The sequence below is a fragment of the Balaenoptera physalus genome (genome assembly GCF_965194825.1).
Source record: "Balaenoptera physalus genome assembly, chromosome: 17".
NCBI classification, from domain to species: Eukaryota; Metazoa; Chordata; class Mammalia; order Artiodactyla; family Balaenopteridae; genus Balaenoptera; species Balaenoptera physalus.
Genome location: NC_138895.1, coordinates 49,691,863 through 49,709,704, shown reverse-complemented (window position 1 = coordinate 49,709,704; position 17,842 = coordinate 49,691,863). Strand labels below are relative to the sequence as shown.

The 17,842-nt window shown below is 41.4% G+C and overlaps 1 protein-coding gene across 1 annotated transcript in view; it reads left to right on the top strand.

Moving 5' to 3' along the window:
• Positions 1-11,827: 11,827 nt before the first annotated feature.
• Positions 11,828-17,842, top strand: part of RNF19A (ring finger protein 19A, RBR E3 ubiquitin protein ligase) — a 72,496-nt gene continuing 66,481 nt past the window's right edge. The window contains exon 1 of the mRNA XM_082432706.1: positions 11,828-12,103. The gene's annotated coding sequence lies outside the window, so the exon portion shown is untranslated. The remainder of the gene's footprint in view (positions 12,104-17,842) is intronic.

Sequence of the window (17,842 nt, the reverse complement as noted above, 5' to 3'; positions counted from 1 at the left end):
TCTAGTATGCCTGCGAGAGTGCTGAAGTTCAGGCTGGAAATGGGGTCAAGGGTGGGGACAGACTGAAAGCAACAATAGATTGCCAAGGTCACAAGATTACAAATACTTCTGAGTGCTTTAGGCAAAGAGCCCCTTTAAAACACCAGTGTAGCATATACCTTTGTAACAGGCTGAGCATCCAGCTCAAATTTTTACTCTAAATTCTGTGAATATTCAGACATGAATTGTGTCTTAGAGCCCAAATTCTCGTAGCCCAGTGTGTTAATTAAATGAATAAAAAAGGGAGGAGAAAAAGAGAGAAGACATGATTGACATGTGTTATGTCTATTAAAATTATGAGCTACTCAGATTTTTTGTGTCTATAAATCTATATAAGTATTTGGGGGTGTATGTATAATACTATTCACAAATACACATTCCATCATAAAGATCCCCAGATATTTTCTGCAATATTGGGGTTGATAGCAATGACTGGAAAATCTGTCAATTAGTTGAGTTCTGCTGTATCTTCTGTGTGGTAGGATGGAGCCAAGATCTGGTAAATACTGGGCTTGAAGACCCAGGGGACAGGCTGGGGACAGGCTGGAGATTTGGAATTGCTGCGGACAGAGAACCAGAACCAAATTCCTTGTCCAGAGCCCAGTTACTGAAAGGAAAGGGCCTAGAAATGACACAGTTTCACCAGGATCAAAGACTGTGGCACTAGCCAGGTCAAACAGAGGGACAAATTGGCAGGTACCATATAGAAAGTCAAAATCCAGAATTACTTTGTATTTGCCTCTTTGGAAGGCCCCAACGTCAAACCCTTTGCTAAAACCCGTCAGCTGTTTAAGCTCTCTGCCTTCAGTATCAAACATATCAATATTTTCCCTTCTAGGATTTTCTATTTAAAAGGTGAATCCTTGGAATTAATTTTCTTATCATCTCTTCTTGAAATGTTATTATAAGGTTCTTTTTTTTTTTTATAAGGTTCTTTTAATTTTGTTCATGTCGTTTCTTTTGCAAATACATGTACTCATATACTTAGGATTCTCAGGTTGGAAATTCTTCACATGTGAAATATCAGTGCAAAGGTACATTAGAAGCCTAATTAAGAGAAACAGTGACTCATTGTCAGATGGGAGTGAGGTGGGAGAAGAGAATGAAAGGAGCTTCCACTCTCCTCCAGATATCCTAAGTCTTCAAAACTTAGGAAAGTTTTGAATGTTTCAATGTTTCAAGGGAATCCATTGTTCCTTTAAAAGGAAAGCAAAAACTCTACACTTGTTTTCCTATTGGGTCTATAAATCAGTAAAATATTGAGGTGGAAACAAAAGAAATACCTCTTTGCAACTGACCATCTACTTTAGTCATACAAGTCCTTGTATTTGATTGTGTTGCAGATTTATGCTTCTAAAAATAGTATGTCTCAAGTATTCTTTCTAAATCCCAAAGTGCTTGCTACTAAATTATTTTTCCTCTGTTCAATGCTGAATCACAGAGAAGATAATTTAAAAGAGCTCATGTGATGTATGGAACCAACATTGTACAAAATCTGGATTGGGCACCCTCCTGTTCTTGGTAAAAAATGAATTATCATACAACTTTAGTGTGTGGGAATTTTTATTTGAACAAAGCCATCTCAAACTCACAGCACTGTAGCAATTGTTTAGTTTCCCCCTCATGTCCTTGAGATATATTGTTTAAAATTTTTGCTTTTATCACAGGATATAAAACCCCTAGAAACAATTTGAGATTGAATACAGATCTCTGGCCCTGAGACTTCAGATATTTTTCTCCCTCGCTCAGTTATCCAACTGGTTTCAAATCTTATTCTCTTTGATCATGGACAGGAATGTTGGCTTGGCACAGTCATTTTAGCTCCAAACTTGTGTTTTTTTATTTTTTTTTTGCAAACTCCCAAGTATGAATTTCAACAAGTTAACAAAGTTAAATTCTCCCCTCTAGCCCTAAATGTCAGTTGATGCATTCAAGGTATGACATGTCATCTCTCGTCCATCTTTTTATATCGCATAGACTTTTCAGTTAGCCATTTTGGATTCCAGCCACATTTGCTAGGAAATAACTGTTTAAATATGTCCTCTCCTAACACATTTCTGATGGGATTCCCCTGGCAAAGGTAGATGGGATTTTTAAAATTGGAACCATACTAGAAACAGAATTGTTTTTGGTAATTGCTGATGAGTTTCCTGGCTAGCATATATGGAGCTAAAGTGACAATTCCATTGAACAGCATGGATGGCAGAAAAGGGTGAAAGATGGCACCTGCAGAACAGCTGTCCACTCCCAGTAGGGCTTCGTTCGGACTTAGTTGTCTCTCCCCAGTGTTTTCTCCCTGCTTAAATGTTTTGTATCTTCTTACTGTTTCAGTGCTGAGATTCTGCCAAAAATACTAAACACGATTTGAAAGGAAAAGAAAAACATAGAGATAAAACTTCCCAAAATGGTATTACGGGGAGGAATAACATTTTCTTCCTTCCTTACAATTCTATTTTCCTATGACAGACTATCTTCAAATAAAAGCCACTGAATCCAATATCCACTCATCTTAAAATAATACTATTGATAACAGCTAATATTTACTGAGCTATTACTAAGTGCCAGGTACAGTGCTAAATACTTTACCTTTATTATTTCATCTAATGCTACCAGAAACTCTAAGAGGGAGATATTTTTATTACCCTCATTATAAAGATGAAACAGATATAATGGAACCTTGATCTATGAGCATTTATCTGCCTGTACTAGTAATTTTAGACCTTTTATTGGAAGGGCTCTGAGAATCCAAGTGCACACATGTATTTTTTCACCCACTGAATATTAATACCTACAAGTATAATCAAAGTGGAGGGGGGCCACAAGATGGGTTATAGTATTTTTAAACTTTTAAAAGAGTATCTTTAGTAATTCTGCTTCTACGTATATACCTCAGAGAAACTCTCCCATTATACAAAAAGAGATATGTATAAGAATGCTCATTTATATAGCAGTTAAAATGAATAAACTAGATTTTCATGTATCAACATGGATAGATCTTGAAAACAATGTTGTGTAGGGAAAAAAAGACTATAGAATGATATGAATTTATAATATCATTTATGTAAAAAATATAATATCATTTAGTAAAACCGATGTTTGGAACATAAAACAACAGAATATGTTATTTGGAAATATACATTTTTATAGTAAAAGGATAAAAATGTGAGCCAGAAAGGTAGAACTTTCAGGATAACAGTTACCTTGGGAGGAAAGGAATAGGATGGGGGGAAGGTACAAAGTAGGCTTCAACTCTATGTCTCATTTCTTTTGCTTTAGAAAATAATACAAATATGAGAATATGTTAACATTTTTTCTGTCAAGAGCTACATGAGTCTGCTACTTTATTTTCTGAAAATTTTTTATATTTTAAAAATAATTCCATCTTAAGAAAGACAAATAGGTATATTCACGCTGGAAAAGGGCAGGGATCACTATACAGAGCATTATCTCCATAATTTTGGGGTAAAACTTTTCTGAAGCAGATTTAACTTGCCCAATTTATTCATAAAGTAACTCAGTATACCATCCATAGAACAGCTAGCTTTGAGTCTTATAAATTCAGTGCAACCTCCAAACTAAACTAGTTATAAAATGTGTTCTTCAGTAATTTCATTAAGGTGAATTTTGTGGTTTTATATGAGCTGCAAACTGCAAGGAGCCAGCCCCCAAGACCCCTGCAATCTTGTCAAGGCCAACAGAAAGAACAGTTGTCTGGGGACTGTTAACGGGCCACACGCTTCTGGCAAAAGACTCCTCTTCGTGGGTCATCATTATTACCTGAACTGTACATCCCCAAATCTGATTCCCTGGCCACCCCTCTTCCTTTCCCTTTCTTCATCTCCAACAGCACAGGATTTCACTGTGAAGGTAAACACTCCTGATTGCTATCTAACTAGGCCATGTGGTTTCGGTAGTGAGCGTTCTTCATTACATGATTTGGTATAAGGTTCTGGGTCATAGCTAAAAATATTTCAGCTTGAAAATTAATCTAATCTCTTGTTTGTTTTCTTTTGTTTGGAATATTTTCACTTTTTAGACAATAATGTAGTTGAAGAATGCTATACCCAGCATTACTTAAAGTGCTATTTATTTGTTAACATTATATTTTGTAAGTGAGAAAAGTATTCCTTGTGTACATTTAAAAATAATCTCTTTCAGTTATATAACTAGCAATCAGTACCAGTTTGTTTGTGGGCATGTGTTCATATATATTTTTTATACCTGCCTTGTTTCTAATAGCATAAAAGCTGGGTTACAGATTAGATAGATAGATAGGTAGATAGATAGATAGATAGAGATAGATATGAATAACACCAGAAAAATTAAATCTGAATTCAGTGAAGACATGGAAGCAGAGGATTTAAGTCAGAAGTGAGTTAAGTATGTAAAGTGCATCCTGTTCAATATTATACACAGGCCGGAAGGATGCCTCATACATGGCTGTAAGCTTCCTCGCAGCCAAGGAAAATACTGTCAGTCCCACAATTGAGTATCCAGAAGACAAAACAAATGGGGATAATACACAAGGGAAACACAACTATACCAGGTGCTAAAACTAAAGAAAAACATTTTCCAGATATTGTTAGAGAGAGTAAATACAGCAACAAATTTCATGGTGCTTTCTTATAAATCCTTTAATGTAGGCCCAAAGTATGATACCAAAGTAAGTTCATTAAGAAATCAGAGGGAAGAAAGGAACCACGGCATGGTATTGGAGGCTGGGAAGGTAGGAAGGGGGTAGTATAGGCACAATCCAGGGGCTATGGCATTGCAACTGTTGATCTTGACATGAAGCTCATTACCAGGATGACCATATAATTTATTGTCTAACCCAGGCCCCTTTGAAAGTGAAAAGTGGTACTATTGGGACTTCCCTGGTGGTCCAGTGGTTAAGACTCCACGCTTCCACGGCAGGGGGCACGAGTTCCATCCCTGGTTGGGGAACTAAGATCCTGCATGTCCCGCAGCATGGCCCAAAAAAAAAGAAAGGTGGTACTATTAATTAAGCCCACACACAGGTATAAGCCAGGTGTGTCCTGAGCCACCTGGGACATACGATTACACTAAGTCCTTGTTCCTCACCCAGTGACATCTGCTCCCATTGCAGCCCACCACTGTGGACCTAGTCAGCCGAACTCATTCTGTCCAACCTGGAGTGAGTCTAACCAGCTCTAGTTATAGGGGACTCTGGGGGTTTCTGGCCCAGGTCACCAGCATGGGGTTGGCTTGCTCATGAGTCAGCCAAAGAAGGAAGGTAATCAAGAAAGACTGGAGTAAGCAACGGGCAATGGTGCCCTGAGGAGCCAGTCTCCAACAAGCAAAGGTTAAAGGAGATATCACTTCTGGATAATGGGTAAGAGGGAGAACGAATCAAGTTTTAGGTAATTGAATGGATACCATGAAGAGGAAAAAAGATACACTTCTTTCTGAAGGGCCCATCAAGAGATCTAATGGAAGAAAACTGCTTGAAGTTGGGATTTTGTCATAATGGCTGAAGCACTTAAGCTATAGTTCTCAAACATGTGATATGAATTACCCAGGAATCTATCTTAGTAAGCACCCCAGGTGATTCTAGCAATGATGCTTCTAGCCTATGCTTTGAGAAATATCATCCTAAAGGCTTATTAAATAGCCCTTCAGGGAATCTAACCTTCCTACAAGGAAGAGTACCTTGGGTGGGCTTTGGGGAGGCCAGTTCCCCTGTGCAAGGTCAGAGCAGTGGGATAAGTGGATCAGAGCCGCTCAGCGTTCAGCTACCTGAACGACTTTTCCATTGAGAGGCCTAGGTTCTCAATTTGGAAGAGACAAGGTCTCTCCTCTCCAGATTCTCTATATGGTCCTAACAATTAAGAGAACCATCCAAGCCGGGACACAGACGACCCCATTCTTTAAAATCCTACCTGGGGGCTTCCCTGGTGGCGCAGTGGTTGAGAATCTGCCTGCCAATGCAGGGGACACGGGTTCAAGCCCTGGTCCGGGAAGATCCCACATGCTGCAGAGCAACTAGGCCCGTGAGCCACAACTACTGAGCCTGCGCGTCTGGAGCCTGTGCTCCGCAACAAGAGAGGCCGCGATAGTGAGAGGCCCGCGCACCGCGATGAAGAGTGGCCCCTGCTTGCCGCATAGAGAAAGCCCTCGCACACAAACGAAGACCCAACACAGCCAAAAATAAACAAATTAATTAATTAATTAATTAAATCCTAGCTGGAATATCTCCCACTCTAGTGAGTTTCCCTTTACCTAGAAATAGTAGCTAACATTTACTGATGATTTGCTACATGCCAAGCCTAAGTGTTGTATCTGCATTTACTCATTTAGCCCTGAGAACAACCCAATGGGGCAGGTATTATTTTCACCCCCATTTGATGGTGGGGCATGTTGAGTACACCCAAGGGGCACTGTACACAGTGTGGTCTCTGTCTGCGGCACCCTTGTGGTAATGCAGGCCACAACCTTCACAGTCTTACACGCTGGGCCCCACGTTGTGGGTCATAGAAGTTCGGTAAATTTCCCAAGGTCCCGCAGCTAGAACCCAGGCTCTGAAACCTCATAGATGAGAAAAAGGAGGGAACTGGCTAAGAAGACATTTCTATGACCTGCCAGGAAGGGAACTGGACCAATTTGGGAATCAATATATTTAATCACAAAAGGACAGGTAAGAGTGAGCAGTTAGGAAGTAGCACATTCCAGTGAACCAATTGTGGCAAATGAGAATCTCCCAAGTCTTCCTGGATGAGGTCCCAAGACTGCCTCCCCAAACCGTGTTAAATGATGATGGTGAAAAAAAAAAACCCCAAGCTCCCCTTCCTGGTTGCATATTTTCCAATGAAACGACCCTAAGGCTGAGCTTCTTGCTTCCAATATCCTGTCCAGTGCTCCTACATGTTTTTGTCACACTTTTGGCCCTTGTATTAGAGTGATTTTCTATGTGTCTGTTTCCTTGCCAAATTTACAAACTTCTTGAAAGCAGGGACAATACTTTACCATATTTGTGTCTCTCATTGCCCAGGGAAGGCATGCCACATGTGCATGGCTAGGCATCTTTGATTGCTTCCTTCTTCTCTTCCTTATGTGTCAGGATTAAGCTACCTGACTTCAAAATTTAGTGGAAAAGACCTACAAAAATAATGAAGTGCTTTACACAGAAAATTATAGAGATAGGCACAGGATTGCTGTGGAGCCAGAGAAGATGGGCTCAGCTTAGCCTGTAAGGGCCAGCGAAGGTTGATAAATTGAGCTAGACAGAGAGAGGGGAGGGGGCACTCTAGGCAGAGTCGATGGCATGTGCAAAGAAAAGAAGATGCTCATGTGTGAGAGAGAGAGAAAAGAAGGACAGGAAGGGAGAAAGGAGAGAGGATTTGTGGTACTGCAAGCAGCTTTGTGTGGTTGAAGAAATTTTCACTTTGACTGTCACCAATGGAGGGGGCTGGTGTAGGGATGGGAGAAGGGTAGGAGCTCTGGAGCCAGAGAGCCTGCGTGGTCCAAATCCCAGCTCTGCCACTTACCAGCTATGTAACTTTGTGCAAATGACAACCTCTCAAGCCTCAGATCCTCATTTGTTAATGGGATAATAATAGCACCTACCTTTTGGGACTCATAATTAAATGGCCTTATACTTATAAAGCACTTAAAACAGTGCCTGTCATATAATATGTATTCAATAAAGAGTAGCTATTATTGTAACCCCATTGCTCTCTTTCTCTTATTCCCTACTTTTACCCCATTCCAAGCAAGTCTTATCAATTCTTCCTCTAAAACAAATACCAAGACCATCCTCTTTTGTCACCACTTTGGTCCAAAGAACTATGATTTCTTTCCTGGATTCTTGTAGTAGCCTCCTAACTGCTCTCCCTGTTTCTATTCTTGCTCTGTTACAATCTGATCCACAAAACAATTAGAGTGATCCTTTTCAAAGGTAAATTGGGTGTCACTCCACTTAAAAATCTATTGTTTCTCATCGCACATCATCCCAACCATTTAGAATTCTTATCATGACCTTAAAAGGTCTTAAATAATCTGGCTGCCTCTTACCTCTCTAAACCTACATCATATTCCCTCTTACTCACCATGCTTCAGCCTCTAGTTGCCTTGAACTTGGCAAGTTTGTCTTGCTAGAACCTTTGCATCTGCTGTTTCCTCTGCCTTCCCCACCCCGTAACTTGTTTGCCTCCTTCTTATCTTGTATTGGGTTGGCCAAAAGGTTCATTTGTTTTTTTCCATAAGATGGCTCTAGTAGCACTTAGTTGTCTTTAACTTCATTTGAAACAATTTTGTTAGATTGTATGTGACAGCTGTCATATCAGCATGCATTTAAAATAAAGACATCAAAATTGGTGAATTTTTGTGTAGCCATTTTAATATTGAAGATGGAAGAAAAAAGCAACATTTTCGGCATATTATGCTCTAGTATTTCAAGAAAGGTAAAAACGCAACTGAAATGCACAAAAAGATTTGTGCAGTGTATGAAGAAGGTGCCGTGACCGGTCAAACGTGTCAAAAGTGGTTTGCGAAGTTTCGTGCTGGAGATTTGCTAGACGATGCTCCACGGTCGGGTAGACCAGTTGAAGGTCACAGCAATCAAATCGGGGCACTGGTTGAGAACAATCAATGTTATACATGTGGGAGATAGCTGACATACTCAAAATAACCAAATCAAGCACTGAAAATCATTTGCACCAGCTTGGTTATGTTCATCGCTTTGACGTCTGGGTTCCACATAAGTTAAGCAAAAAAAAACCTTCTTGACAGTATTTCCGCATGCAATCCTCTACTTAAAAGTAATGAAAACATTCCCTTTTTAAAACAAATTGTGACGGGCGATGAAAAGTGGATGCTGTACAATAAAGTGGAATGAAAGAGATTGTGGGGCGAGCAAAATGAACCACACCAACCAAGCCAAAGGCCGGTCTTCATCCAAAGAAGGTGATGTTGTGTATATGGTGGGATTGGAAGGGAGTCCTCTATTATGAGCTCCTTCCAGAAAACCAAATGATTAATTCCAACAATTACTGCTCCCAATTAGACCAACTGAAAGCAGCACTCGATGAAAAGCATCCAGAATTAGTCAACAGAAAACGCATAATCTTCCATCAGGATAAGGCAAGGGCACATGTTTCTTTGATGACCAGGCAAAAACTGTTACAGCTTGGCTGGGAAGTTCTGATTCATCTGCTGTATTCACCAGGCATTGCACCTTTGGATTTCCACTTATTTAGGTCTTTACAAAATTCTCTTAATGGAAAAAATTTCAATTCCCGGGAAGACTGTAAAAGGCACCTGGAACAGTTCTTTGCTCAAAAAGATAATATGTTTTGGGAAGACGGAATTATGAAGTTGCCTGAAAAATGGCAGAAGGTAGTGGAACAAAAGGGTGAATACGTTGTTCAATAAAGTTCTTGGTGAAAATGAAAAATGTCTTTTTTTTTTTAAACTTAAAAACCGAAAAAAAAAAAAAAAACCGAAGGCACTTTTTGGCCAACCTAATAGAACCCAGCTCAAATGTCCGAGGAGTGGACTTTAGTTTGAGACACCAAACTGAAGTAACAGGCTCCCTGGTTTCTATATGTTACTCTGGTAAATTTATTTCTTTTTGTTTATGTCTCTGTTGTTATTTACTCTGCCTTCCCCAACTCTGCGCCCCAGAATATATGTTCTATGAGAGCAGAAACAAGGCCTGTCTTTTTCATTGCTGTATTCCCAGTTTCAATAACAGCAAAACTCTCTGCCCGAACTAGGCACCCAATAAATATTTATTGAATTGATATTGAAAGAATTAAAAGAGAGTAGGGAAAGAAGGGAGAATGCCGCCGAAAATGAAGGCACCTGGGGCCAATTATTATGCTTTTGCAGTAATCCAGTGAGAAATAATGAGGCCCTCCAGTGGTTTTCAACCTTGGCTCTGCATTGGAATCACCTGGGGAGTTTTTAAAAATACTGACGCCTGAACATCATCCTCAGCGCTCCTGATTTAATCGGTGGATGCAGCCTGGGCGGCAGGATATTTCTTAAAGCTCCAGAGGAGATTCTAACATGCAGCCCAAGCTGAAACCACTGCCCCAAAGGCAGAAGGGGGATATAGAGGAGAGTGAGTGCAGGGGTGTTTAGGACATGCAGTAAGCAGGACTTGGTGGTTAACTACAAACTGGAACTGATCAAAAGGAGGGTGCCTAGGAAGAATCCTAGATTTCTGGCTTGGGCCTGGGTAAAAGAGAGAGGCAAGTTTTGAGAAAAAGATAACAAATTATGTCTTGGACAGGCTAAGTTTGAAGTGCCTGTGGGGATTTGAGTGGAGATGTTCAATAGCTATTTCTTTAATAGATTTACGTTGCCCTAGTGAAGAACAGGAAATCCCTCTAGTTTTTAAGATGACAGGAAAAGGCATCTCCGGAAATTATGACAGAGTACAAGACCATTCCCACTCTGCAGACTCTTTCCTCAAAACTCCCTTCCAAGACAATGCCCCATCTGTTCTGAAATGTTGTTCAACATGTTGATATATTTACAGGAAGGATTATATTATGGATGGGTACCATTCTATAAATCCATTTAACTTACTATTCTTGTACTACCTGTAGGCTTAAAGTATCACACTGATTAAATTGCTGGCAGCCTCCAAATAGCATTTAAAGGAATATATAACAGCTTTAAAACTTCCGATAAATGAAAATGAATATATCCATCATTACTTCCTTTAAGAGTTGTGGTCAAATATACTTAGACCTAAACTGCTTAGAAACCTTGTTTAGTTTTCTAATTGGTAAATATTTACTGGGTTACCAAAGATACCAAGTACCCTCTGAAAGACCATGGCTCCTTGGTTTGTTTCTAATTTAAATTAGATACACTAAAACAAGGATTGAAAGGGGATATATTTAGTTAAGTAACAGATGGCGAAAGGACATTCTGTCCAGCATCTATAACATTCCTGTTTCTCAGTATTCCAAAGAGTGACTAAATCTTGAAATCAACTAGGAAGGAATGGACTGAATGTGTTTATTCAACGAAGATGAACTGATACCCAGTCATGTGTAGGTTAAAAAATTCAAAGGGGGTATGGCTGGCTTCAAGAATATGAGGGGGTGGAACGGATACAGTGGATTAAAGTAATTCAGAAGGTATCAAACATAACTGAAATATGAATTCTGAATTCTTAAGGGACTCTGTGATATCAAGTGGGAAAAAAAGAGGTGACTGGAAGATATTCTCCGAACCCTCACGCAAGGTGTTCAACTGTGGCTAAGCGCTGCTCCTAGCAGCCCCTGCGGAAAACTAAGGTCCATTAAAAGAAGGGGGCGGCGGGGCGCCGCCACCCTGAGGGAAGGACATTTCCTCCCGGAGAGGTTAGAAACTCGCTGCAGCACCACGGCCCTGCTCTCCCTGGGGCTGCCAATCTAGCAGGTGAACCGTGAGAACACAAAGGAATGAATAATGGCGTGCGAAACGCCGACAGCCGAGCTCCGCAAGTCCAGCATCTCCCTACACCTCCAGCCGCTCCCACCCGTCCTTGGAGGAGACACCTGCCCCACAGCCCGGCCCGCTTCGGGGAAGTCTTGCGGGATGATGGGCAGGAAGGGCCGCTGACAGCCCCGGACGGGGAGACAGGCGGGAGGGGCCGCACTCCCGGCCGCCCGAGTCGCTGGCGGGGAGCTCCCGGGCGTGCGCGGGGCGAACACGAGCGAGCGAACAGCCGCGTCCCAGAGCCGCCCGCGACGGGCCGGGTGGGCGTGACGCCATGACGCAAGGCACGTGGGCGGTGCGCAGGGGCGGGCCGGGGGCGGGAGGAAGGAGTGGGAGGAGGGGGTGGAGACAGCGGGGGCTGCGGGAGGGGGAGAATGGCAGTTGCGGTGCTGGTTCCCGGGAACAGCAGTCAAGACAGAACTGCGGAGGAGGAGTTCGGGAAAGCGGCCGTCTGGACCCCTCCTCTCCGTTCCCCCCGCCCCAGCTGAGAGGCGCCTTGGCGGGTCTGAGGAACCCTCCTCCGTACTTCCTTTGGCTGCTGCCGCCGCCAGGAGATGGGCCTGCTCGCCCGCAGCCCTGCGCCCTGCGTCGCCCCGAGGAGTTGAAGGTACGGGTGGGTACTGGAGGAAGCTGCGCCCGGGAGCCAGAGGGCAGGGGCGGCTCCAGTTTCCGACACGGGGCGCTCCGGCTGCTACCCTTGCGCCCCTCCCCGGGACGGAAATGGATTCGGAAATCCCACGGGAAAGGAGCCCCTGCTCGTGCTCGGCGCGGGGCCGCGGCGGCCCGGGGGTCAGGCCTCGGGCTGGTTCCGCGTCCCCGGCTTGGCCCCGGCTCTGGCGTCCCCTCGGCCGCGCGGGCAGAGGCGAGGCGTGGCATACGCCCCGAGCCGTGTCCTCCTGGCCCGAGCAGTCTGGGGCGAGGGCGGCCGACCCGGCGGTGTTGTGACGGGCGGAGGCGGCGCTCCCCTCCTGCACTTCCCCGGCCCCTGGAGCGGGCGACGCGGAGGGCGGCCGCGGCGGGGAGGTGGCGGGGGCGGAGCGCATTCCTGATGGGTGAAATCGGCTCTAACGGGACCGATTTCCGGGCCTCGCTGCAAATTCGGAGCCGGGGCCAGCGCCCCCCACCCCCTGCGGCTGGAGGCCTCGGGGAAAAGAGAGGCAGGCACTGGGGAACGTTCATCCGGGGGACTGCCACCCCCTGCAAAAGCAGAAATTAAACAGACGAAAAATGGTGTGGTCTGGGGTGAAGTATGTCTTAAGAGGGGTCCTGCAGGGTTGTCTTCCTCACGCTAAACCTTCAGGGAGTTCTCAGTCTTCATCCAGCGAGTAATGCCACTGTTTTTAATTTCCAGTTTTTCCTATCATTTGGCTTCCCCTCTGCCGTTGCCCTTCCCCCCACCCCCACCCTTTTCATTAATGTGAAGAAGGGAAATAAGTTCAGGGTTCATTAACCTCGCGACAAAGGGCAGTAAATAAAAGAGGGGAGAGAATGGTTAAGGCTACATATGGGAGAAAGAAAGGTCTTAATTTTTTCCCATTAGCTCTTGAAGGTAGAAATATACGAACGATGTTTTATTCTGGTTAATATTTACTATTCAAAATGTTGCGGAACGTCCTGTTGGGTGGACGTTGGAAAGAACAGCATTTAAATGCCTCTGCAGTTTTCAAACCCAGGTGTTGGCTGCAAACGCTATTATTAAATATTAGTAAACGGTGGAGGAATAAAGCAATTCTTTTCTCTGATCGGTTGCCTTAAAATGTTTGTGATTTTTCCTTAGCATTCCACTTTTCTTTCTTCTTCTTTTTTTTTTTTTGGTAGGAACATGGCTGTCTTTTTATTTATACATATGTATTTTTTATTTTAACCTAATTCCTTGACCCTTTTTGTTATGTGAAGTCTGATGGTATGCCCAAGTTTCATTTTCGGTTTTGCCATTAACCATCTTAATGAGCATCTTTATAAGTCAAGCTGTTATTACCATATTGGCTTGTTTATGCTTCCTTAACACCCAACTGTCAGAACGGAATCAAAATGTAAATACTTCTATTTAGAAAATGGCGATGATCTATTGTTGACGCTTATTTTCAAATGTTCTTTGCTTGCTACGTGCAATTCCATGGTAAAGATCTAGAATTAAGTCTTGGGACCTAAACCACATTATGCAACAACAACAACAAAAACCCTTTTTATTCTTATAGTTAGTTTTATTCCCCTTTCTATTATTGTATACAGTGTAACTGAAATTTAAATTTCATGTGTCCTCAGAAACTATTTTAATGTCACCACAAGGTGTCTTTCTGAGGAAAAAAATTACATTTGGCAACTAATGTTAGTGTAGGTTTTCAATATCTGTGACTTCCAGGAGGATTCCAGTAAGATTAACTTTTAAAACTGTAGCGTTATTTTAGGAGTTGAAACACAACTCAATTTTTAGGCTCCAGATAGTAGCTACTTGAAATATTGTTGTTTCATTTGAATGACGCCTCAGTTGATCATTAGAGTTTATATAAAGAATGGTCCATTTTACTGTCTTCAGACCAATATTGGAATTTTTAAAATTTTGGTGGTGATTTGTAGAATTTTGGGTGCCTTTTTACTTGATTAAATGAAACTTATTTTTCTACCTAACATATGAAAGATACTAAGATTATTGTCTGTTTTTAAAGCTACTTCAGCATTTTAGTGGAAAATAAATGCACTTCACACATTTGAAATAGAGGAAGTCGTAAGGTCATATTTTTGCAGTTGTGAATTAAGACACTTGGGGTTGCCTCTCTTCAATGGGATCAGATTGAAAGATATTATTCTCACAGGGTTGTTAGATGGAATTCAATATAGGTAATTTAAAACAAACTCTTTTATCATTTGAAAGAATCTCTTGTATATTATGGCAGGTTCTGATTTTATCCTTAACACTTCCTTAGATTTATCACAGAAATTCTTTGGTTTCTAATCATCCCTGCCCACACCGCCCCACCCCCATCCCCCCAATCTGGAGGACGCTGAGGACTGAAAAACGTAGTTTTCTGAATTTTTCAAGGAAGAGAAGGAAGACAAATATTTGTGATAACACGTCAAAATCCCTGGTCAGGTGCTGGGCAGAGAGTAAGCTAGGGATAAATTTTGTTGCATTTATATCTGAATTGCCTCTTTATATTTCTTCCCTACTCAGGTTATAAAGGAAATCTTAGAGAATTGTTATTTGTTTTTCTGATGCTTCTAACAGGTGACAGTTGATTGTCAAATGCAGGCTGGTTTCGTGCTAAGCTTTATGATCTTTTATCATTTAAGGCCCATGTAAAAATTAGGCCATTTTGGGCTGAAGGCCAAAAAAAGGTTGAATTTCTAAATTTATATTTGATTGTATTGGCATTGTGTTTGGCAAACTAGCGCTAGTAGTTTAATGATGGTCTGAAAGGACCCATGGTCGTATATGAAGTACTTTAGCTTAAAGGTTTTGGTTTGATCTTTTTTTAAGCAAAATGTTAATCTGATTACTTATGGAGATCAACTAAATTTTCCTTAGGTGATTTTTTTTCTCCAGTCAGGAGTAATTATTATTTTTCTTTGGCTTTTTAATTTTTAAGTCATGAGGTACTAGCTTTTGTTAGCTTTGTATAACCCTGCAACAACTATATATATAACCACACCTGCACAGCTAAAGACTGGGATACTGTTCCTTTGCTAAACACATCTGTATTTCAGATGAGGGTAGAAAAAAGGCAGTGAAATCATTTTGGGTGTTTAAAACTTGGATACTTCGTTCATTTCTCAATAGCTGTCATATGTCAGTAATACTTTCTGTGTTAAACTGAGAAAAATTAGCCCCTTTTGATAAAGTAGTTTTTGCTTGTATTGCTGTCTTTGTAGCTGTCAATAAAACCTGAACAATTAATTTGTTTATTGGTGACATTTTCTCGAAAGCTAAGATATTAGCTTAAAAAACATTATACATTCTTGTTCTATTGATGTTACCTACTATTTTCTTTTAAAAGTCATTTACTTGAGAAATGCTACTTGTTAATTTGTTTTTGAAGTCCTGCTTGGTAGAGTTTCCTTTTTTGTGTGTGAGTATACCAGCATTTTTTTTTTTAACATCTTTATTGGAGTAAATTGCTTTACAATGGTGTGTTAGTTTCTGCTGTACAACAAAGTGAATCAGCTATATGTATACATATATCCCCATATCCCCTCCCTCTCTTGCGTCTCCCTCCCACCCTCCCTATCCCACCACTCTAGGTGGTCACAAAGCACCGAGCTGATCTCCCTGTGCTATGCTGCTGCTTCCCACTAGCCATCTGTTTTACATCTGGTAGTGTATATATGTCCATGCCACTCTCTCACTTCGTCCCAGCTTCCCCTTCCCCCTCCCCCTCCCCGAGTAGAGTTTTCTTCTGTGAAATCCTCAGTAGGATAAAACTAATAAGGAGTTGTTTTAACCCTCAAATAAATTTGTGCGTTGAATTTTGAAGCAAAAGCCTCAGAAATCACCCTAGTTTGTTTAAGCCGAAAAGAAACTTCAAAACTCAGTCTTGGGTTCAAAAAACTGAACTTAGCCCCTTAAAAGTATGTACACTTAACATTTTCGATCTCTGTCCTCCTCTGGAGACCCCTGAAAGTATAAACAGCCCTGCTGTAATGTGAATAGCAAGCAAGGTTGCCAGTTGTAGAGACTTCTGGTAGAGATGAGCCGTAGGAGGGAGCAAACTAGTTAGAGGGAAGGAACAAGAAACCAAGAGAAGCTATAGGGAGTGAGATAGTGTTAGGCTTCCAGATAAATCGTATATAGCATAATAATATAACTAATGTATCACAAAAATAGATGGCCATTACTATAAATCTACTGATGATTTATATTTTGTGATTTCTAAGTCAGGTATTGGCATTTGCGCCCCAAATGGTGAAGTATTCTAAGTTATTCTTATGCATATGAGATAATACATATGAAACGTGCAGTAGAAGTGTAGGAGATAATGTAAACTGTATGATGCCAGGGACCATTATCTTTGTTCACTCTTAAGGTCTCAGCACTTAGCATAAGGCCTGACGATGATAGGTGTTGGATAAGTATTTGCTAACTGAATAAAGTATGTATTGTAATGTAACTATTTCATAACTCTTTCTATAGCAGGGCTATCTAATAGAAATATAATGTAAGTCATAAATTAATTTAAGATTTCCTGTTAGCCACATTAAAAAGTAAAAAGAAACAGGTGAAATTAATTTTCATAATATATTTTATTTAACGCAACATATACAAAACATTATTGTCTCAGCATGTATTAGTGAATGACTTTGCATTCTTTTATTCATACCAAGTCTTGGATCCACCATGTGGTTACACCGGACAGCACAGCTCTAGGAGTATTTTGTATGAAATGTTTTTTCCTTTCCACAGAAATTCTTTTGTCTTTTTTTTTTTTTTTTTTAAATTTATTTATTTATTTATTTATTTTTGGCTGTGTTGGGTCTTCTTTTCTGTGCGAGGGCTTTCTCCAGTTGCGGCGAGCGGGAGCCACTCCTCATCGCGGTGCGCGGGCCTCTCACTGTTGCGGCCTCTTCCATTGCGGAGCACAGGCTCCAGACGCGCAGGCTCAGTAGCTGTGGCTCACGGGCCCAGTTGCTCCGCGGCATGTGGGATCCTCCCAGACCAGGGCTCGAACCCGTGTCTCCTGCATCGGCAGGCAGACACTCAACCACTGCGCCGCCAGGGAAGCCCTCTTTTGTCTTTTTTGATAGTCTCTTTCTAACATGTCTTTTGAGTCCAAATACAGAAGCACATATGTCATTGAATTGGAATTACTGAGTTGAATTGAAAGTCAGGATACCTGACTTCTTTCGTTTGTACAACTTTCCCAAAATGGCTCTGCCTCACTCTCTTTCCCTGTCTGTAAAATGAGGGAGAATGTGCTGTCATCTGTTTCATTTGATTAGTATAAATTATGTCTTTGAAACACTCTTAACTACTCAGACAAGACTGTTACAAAATAGATTTTTAAATTATTAGTAACTTGTCATAGCCAATCTCAGTATAAAAACAGAAGGAAAAAGTACCCATGAGACTACTGGTGCTGAGGTCCTGTTACCTCCCACACTGGAATAAGTTACAATGAATGAATCAATAACAAGATGCTCTTGTAACGTATTGAGTCAGGAGAGTTGACTAGGTCTGCTCCAGAACCAGATTTTAAACCTCTGATATATTTAAATATTGCCTTAACTAATTTATCCTTCAGTTTTTTTTTTTAATTTTTTATTTATTATTTATTTATTATTTTTATTTTTGGCTGTGTTGGGTCTTCGTTTCTGTGTGAGGGCTTTCTCTAGTTGCGGCAAGGGGGGGCCA